Raw genomic sequence first — 6000 nt, forward strand, 5'->3', positions numbered from 1 at the left:
ATATCTGAAATGAATGTAATGCCCTAGAGCATGACAATTTGTAATTTGAACTTGTGGAATGCTCTCAGACTAGATTGATTTTTCTCATAAATCTATTACAAATCGACTGTATCTATTCTCATGGTATCATGACTGTTTTTATAATTATCGTAATGACTGTGTTTCAAAAAATGTATTACTGCAAGTTTTCTGTTATTTCATACTTCATAGCCTCTAATTAAAAAGTAGACACAAATTGAATTATAGCTCACTGTGGAATCTAGAAATGATAGCATTTTACCCAAAATATGAGTATACTGCGTGAAACAGGCTGTTCTGTGATCACCATATTGCTTAAGAAACTGCAACGCAGGAATCTGCTACCATTGTGAATGATGGTCTACTGGATGACTCTACACAAAGGTCGCTAGAGGCGAGTTATGGAGCAAAAAATGTCACCTGTCAGCACACATACGGTATATATTTTAGATGTTTCAGTGGCGTCTTACAGGGTTCGCCACTACGTGATGTCAGGACGTTCTATTACAAGTCACACTCTCACGTTTTGTTTTGTACGTTTCATAACGCCAGTGCAACATAGCATCGCACTGGTAAAATTGGACCTGCAGTCATGTACAGAACAACAACATTCTCTTGAATTACAGCCTGTTGTTGCTGAACATAAAAGAATTTTTCCCCAACATGTTGTAAAAGGCTGTAGTCTGTAATATTATTTCATGTGTCTGAAGGGTCTATAATACCCACATGCATTTCAGTTTATTTACAGACACTGACTAGAACGCCAGGGACGCTCTCAAGCCATGCATTTTGCAGTTTAAATTCTCGCATTTTCTTTACTCCGATGACAGTTTCGAAATAATGAGGACATTCTGCAGTGATCAGTAGTTTTTGCAGGAAAATTAGGATTTTTTTCGATTTTACGCAGGGTGTGATTGTATAGGAGATATGACGCTGTAAAGTACTGACCTCTATATCTTGATCATCTGTAATCAGTGGCAATGCTGTAGTTTTTTTGCATGTCGTTGGATATCGCAAAATAATGGGGGTGAGGTGAGAGAGAGAGATGCAAACTGTATCCTGCAGTTGAATGTAGAAAACTATGCCGATTTAGTTCATAAAACTGAAAGAACATGGACTGCTCCTATTTTCGTGGAAACAAGATTGCTTTTTACTGTCATAACGATTGTGTGTGTTTTTCGTGTATGCTCGTTTATAAGAAGTGCATTGATGTTAAATGTAATTGTGACAGCGAAGTGTTTTCCACCAGAGAAAAGCGAGTTCTTGCAGGAACAGTCTGCTGAAGGCATGGGAGCATGTTCCATAGTAGGTTGCAGCAGACAAACAGATTTCAGTCAGGGTAGTTGTCATTTGTCTCTTGTTCCATGGCCCGCCGGCGTCGGAGCCTATTGTGTGTGTCAGCATTGTTGGCACTGACAAACCGGCTGGACCACGCAGCCACATGCTCCGCCGGGGATGTATTGGACTGAAGACTCTGCTGCCAGATACGGTGGGGGGCTGCAATCAGCATAGGTGGTGGCAGTGGCCTGTTCCCTAAGCAGCAGTCACGTGAAAAAGCGAGCTGGAGAGTTCTCTGGAATTTCGTTATTGTTACGGGGGGGGACTCCAATCTTTGCAAGAAATACATTTAACTGATTGCAGGAATCATCCATCTGTAACTGATTTCCACAGACGAGAGGCAGCATATCTCTCTGCAGACCATCAGCAACAAGATAGAACAGGCCTTTATTCCTACCTACAGTGGAGAGCGGTAGTATGGGGGAGGTAAGACTGGTTCTAAGTTGGTTTGTGAAGACTGCACATCGAGGAGAATACATGTGCAACTGCCGCCACACTCTCCTGTTGCAATCTCTTCGGATGATGATTTTTTCCAATACCCAGTACATGTGTTGCATTATAACCTGTTGTTTATGAGTGCTGGTTTTTTCAAGACTATTTCGATGTGTAATTAGAACACTGAAGCAATTTCCATTAGTTGTGGCAGCATGTATTGGCATTCCTGAATTTCGACCATCTGGGCTGCAGGGTGATTGTTGAACAATGCAGCGGGGGGGCTCATGTAGCAAACTCTTATGTCAAACAGCGATAGACTCAATTCTCAGCTGTATGCTTACAGGTAATACAGTTATGGAACTCCTATCACCGGCCGCTGGTGGCCGAGCGGTTCTAGGCGCTTCAGTCTGGAATCGTGTGACCGCTACGGTCGCAGGTTCGAATCCTGCCTCGGGCATGGATGTGTGTGATGTCCTTAGGTTAGTTAGATTTAAGTAGTTCTAAGTTCTAGGGGACTGATGACCTGAGATGTTAAGTCCCATAGTGCTCAGAGCCATTTGAACCATTTTTTTGAACTCCTATCTGTCCAACACCAGCATCTTGTCAGTTGACCACAATTCCCACCAAAAACAAAGATATTACCTTTCACTACAGCCTAATTACATAACTGGTACCAATATTTAATTCATGTTCCCAACCAAAAAAGAAAGTACACCAATCTAACCTTCCTCACCTGCATCTGGACAGTTTCTATGTGCTGGAGGGGTACACTTGGGCTCCCTGTGAAGAAGGACTGGAGTTCAGGTCCCAGAAGGGGCACCACCGTTTTGAATTTCCCGCCAAACCACTGGGGCGGGGGGGGGGGGGGGGGGGGAGGACGGGGACGTCAGCAAAGATATTCCCGCCATTTCTGAAATTGCCACCATTTTTTGAATTTGTCACCAAAATTCTAAATTCCCACCAGTAGTTTAGGTGGGCGAAAAGAAGGGGTAGGAAGGGGGAGGGGGCAGAAAACCATGTGCCAGCTGGGGAAAACACATGACATCGTCTGAGGTGGGGCGTGGGTGTGGGAGTGGGGTGTGGGGGTGGGGGTAATTAATTGATCTATTTAATTAATTTGAATATCAGTTTGATATCGAAAGTAGGGCAGAGCCCCATCACCCTACTACCATAGCAATCAACCCATGCACCACCTTGCCTGATGGTGAAATAGTGCTTATGAGGGCGTTCTGAAAAGCAATGCCTCCGAATTTTTTATGTGGAAGCTCTTAGGGCCCAAAGCTCTTTAAATAAAACAAACGTAGTTAACATTCAGTATCTTTATTGTTGATGTCTACATATTTTCAGCCCTCTGCCACTAGAGGGCTGAGAACTGTAGCGTGTAACATGGTGATGTCTGAAGTAATTATGTTGGCGTATAAGTAACCTATGTTCAAATTCGAAGATTCTTTCACACCCGCTCCTTTAGCATGAAAATACCAGGCCGCACACGAGCCCTGCGATGTCTACAACTATCGGACGCCTTAGATTCACTGTCATCGATCATCCACCATACAGTCCCGCCTTGGCCCCATCCAGTTTTCATCTGTTTCCAGAACTGAATTACCACGTTCATGGATTTTACTTTGATAGTGATGAAGCGGTACAACCAGAGATGAGGCTGTGTCTCCGTCAATACAGTCAAACCTTCTACAGTGGCGGTATGAACAAACTGATCTCTCTTTGGGAGAAATGTGTTCGTCGCCAGGGTGACTATTGAGGAATAAACATGTAGATATGAAGAATAAGGATGTAGAATCTTAATAGCGTTTATTGTATTTAAATAATTTTATGAGTTTTCAGATAAAAAATTTGGCGGCGTTACTTTTCAGTACGCCCTCGTAGATTTGTGGTTAATGAAGAAATTGTTGCGAGATTCAATAACAGATAACTCTGAATACACTTGCTACTAGTCAGTATGCATTACACACTCTGGTTTTCTTAAAACTGATACTGGAAGAATTATACGTCTGTGTGGCGCGGCTGTTTGCTGGTTCGGTTTGCAAAGATTTTTGACGTGAACATGTCTGTTCCCTCGTCGTTCAAACTCTTTTGTGACAAAGTACCATCAGATTTGAATTACCTGTAAGACCAATAATGCATAAACAGCGGCTGAGTTTGCAACGGATAAATCATGTCTTGTATTCGTTTGTCTCGCAATATTTGTTTTGCCTGAGAAGTCATCGTGACAGTGTAGGCGCACGCTCGTCACTGTTAAGAATTAACTTTGTTTAAAGTTATACACCGATGAGCCAAAGCTTTACGACCACTGCCCACCGTGAGGTTGAATGCCTCCTGGTGATGATCAGCAGCAACGAAAAAATGTAAGTGGAAGAGAGATGAACAGACAGTCATTATAGCGAAGACACGAATGGGCAGTCATTATAGCGAAGACACGAATGGGCAGTCATTATAGCGAAGACACGGGCAGCAGAAGCGGAAATCCCCTGATACAAGCGGTTCTGAAAAAGGGCACATTGTTGTGGCGCTGCAGTTGGAGACGAGAATCTCCGAAATGGCGAAGCTGGTCGCCTGTTGGCGTACTACTGTCGTGAGCACCTATGGAAAGCGACTGAAGGATGGTGAAATAACGCGTAAGTCGTATGGCATTAGACGATCACGTCGCAACACAAAACGCAGAGGTCGGAGGATCCCCCACTGTGTAATACAGGATAGGCAGCTATCTGTGGCAGATCCGAAGACAGAATGCAATGCTGGTGTAGGCAAAAGTGTTTCCGAGCACACCGTCCAAAGGCCATTGTAGACCATGGAGCTCCACATCGTACGACTCCTGCGTGTTCCTGTGTTGACCCAACGACATCGTCAGCTATGAGTGCAGTGCGCACAGCATCACTCGGTTTTCACAATGAATCGATAGAAACGTGTCGCCTGTCGAATTAATCGCATTTCTTATTACACCTGGCCGTCATCCAGGCAAGTGGCTGCACGAAACATGCACCGTGCAGCAGATACAGGCCGGTGAGGGCAGAATTATCCTACGGTGTACACTGAGTAGGACTTCCATGGGATCTGTGATGGTAATCGAAGGTATCATGACAGCAGTGAACTTCGTGAACATTATTGAGCACCATCTGCATCGCTTCATGTTTGAAGTCTCCCCCTATGGCGATGAAATCTTTCAGCAGGATAGTTGTCCGTGTTGCAAGGTCAGAATCGTGCTGCAGTGGTTTGAGAGGCAATATATTGAACTCACACTGATGTCTTGACCAGCAAATATGCCTGATCTGTGTCCATTGGAAGACATATCAGACGCCAGCAGCGTGCCCGTAAACCACCACCCTGTAATCTATGGAAATTGCTTCGCCTGTGCATAGATATCTGGTGTCACATTCTTCTGGAATCCAGAAAAGGACATGTAGAATCCGTGACAAGCAGAATCGCTGTTGTAAAGTGTCTGCAAAGTGGAACGACACACTATTAAACAGGTGATAATAATGTTTTGGCTCATCGGTGTATCTTGGCGTGGCGTCAAAACATGTGTAACTAGATAGTTGCATCTTGTACCATTATGAAGAGCTTACAGAGCGTTAATAGGACCAAAAGTGATAAAATAAGAATATTCGCCAGAGTGTAAGTAAAAATTTGATGTTAAATTGAAAATTTCAAAGTAATGAAAGATTTCATTTCATGTGACTCTCGCATACGCTAGGAATTTACAGAAAACGCAAATCAGCGGCTAGCTCGCTTCGAAAGGAATCCAAAAAGCCAGAAAACCTAGTGTGTGAGCTGTGGCAGAGTCGAAAAGAAAACGAAAAAGAAGTAAAAGCGGTTAGGTAGCCGGTCCATCGAACATACCGCTGCCATCAAGAGTCCAAACTCGTGATTTATGTATTCTGTAACCATTGAAACACTCTTTATAAGAACTGTATTAAAGAGACTGATACTTAAATTACATATTAATACGAAACATTTGTTATGATATTATGGCGAAGTTTCCATCAAAAATCTAAGGTGCGGATCCAAACGGGAACATTTTTTAAATTTTTTTTATGACGGTGCAGCTGCCCTCCACTGACCCTTGCTGGATATGTTACTTCGCCGGTAACGAGGCAGATATCACAGTGGTTAGCACGCAAGATTCGCATTCGGGAGGAGATTCACTTCCGGCCATCCAGATATAGGTTTTTCATGATTCCGCTAAATCACTCG

The sequence above is a fragment of the Schistocerca piceifrons genome, chromosome X, assembly GCF_021461385.2.
Source record: "Schistocerca piceifrons isolate TAMUIC-IGC-003096 chromosome X, iqSchPice1.1, whole genome shotgun sequence".
NCBI classification, from domain to species: domain Eukaryota; kingdom Metazoa; phylum Arthropoda; class Insecta; order Orthoptera; family Acrididae; genus Schistocerca; species Schistocerca piceifrons.